Genomic DNA, 1,076 nt, shown 5'->3' with positions numbered 1-1,076 from the left:
TGTTAAGAACCCTGAAGTCCACACAGCAATGTTGGGTCTCATCCGTCTTCTGGACTAACACGACGGGAGCTGACCGGGGATTATCTGATTTCTCGCGTATCCCCTCTTTAATTAGGCCATCCATGACCTTCTCCATCTCTTGTCGCTTTGCTGGAGCTATTCTCCTCGGAGGGATCTATATTGGGCAGTGATTGCCTGTGTTTATTTTGTGCTACACAAGGTCTGTGCAACCGAGGTCATGATCTCCTTTTGAAAAGACATCTGCATAATCCGCCAAAAGTTTCCTAACCTGAAGACCCTGTGATTATCACAAATGGACTATGCTCTTCTTATAGAGGTCAGTTAAATGTTCTGGGAGAGGATGTCCTTTCTTTATGGTTGTATTTGTTGCCTTAACATTGACTGGCTCTACCTCCTGGCACACACCCAACAATACCTCTTCCTTAAGTGTCTGCTCACATTTAGAGAAATTAGCCACTGTTATGGGTACTACTTGATGACCTGCCACAAGTGACCTTCCAATCTTCACATCCGCTGGCCTGGATGGGTCTTCCACTGCTTCCACGAGCATCGGGCTTCCTTGGGGATGTTTTTTTATTCTACCCAAAATTATCTTCTCTGACATAGGAGGTACTGTAGTTGACTTAAGTGCTGTGACATGCAAATCAACAGATGCAGCAACACTTACCAGAATTTTATCGAAGTTAACTACAAACTTTTTCGGTAGTAAGTAGTCCAACCTTAATATGCATTGGTCTTCAATGTCAACCAAGTATACTTTGTGTCTGTCCTTTATGCCCATGAACTCAATAGTTACCCACACTGGTCCCCACAATCTTGTAGAATGTCATGTCACACCAGAAAGCTTCTGTATGGCTTCTGGTACTCCTTTGTAATCCAGTACCTTGATACTCACAAGGGTTTGCTGAGATGCAGAATCTATGACAAAGTTGCACCTTTGGCCATCCAGCTTCCCTGTCACGTAGATACTATGTGTGCTTGCCATTTTACACTTAGCTGTTGGGACTTTCACGATAGAGGTTGATGGGCGTCGCTCAACACCAACCACTACTGGT

Source organism: Limulus polyphemus, unplaced genomic scaffold (genome assembly GCF_000517525.1).
Source record: "Limulus polyphemus unplaced genomic scaffold, Limulus_polyphemus-2.1.2 Scaffold11875, whole genome shotgun sequence".
In the NCBI taxonomy this organism is placed as follows: Eukaryota; Metazoa; Arthropoda; class Merostomata; order Xiphosura; family Limulidae; genus Limulus; species Limulus polyphemus.
Note: the sequence above shows the minus strand (reverse complement) of the source record.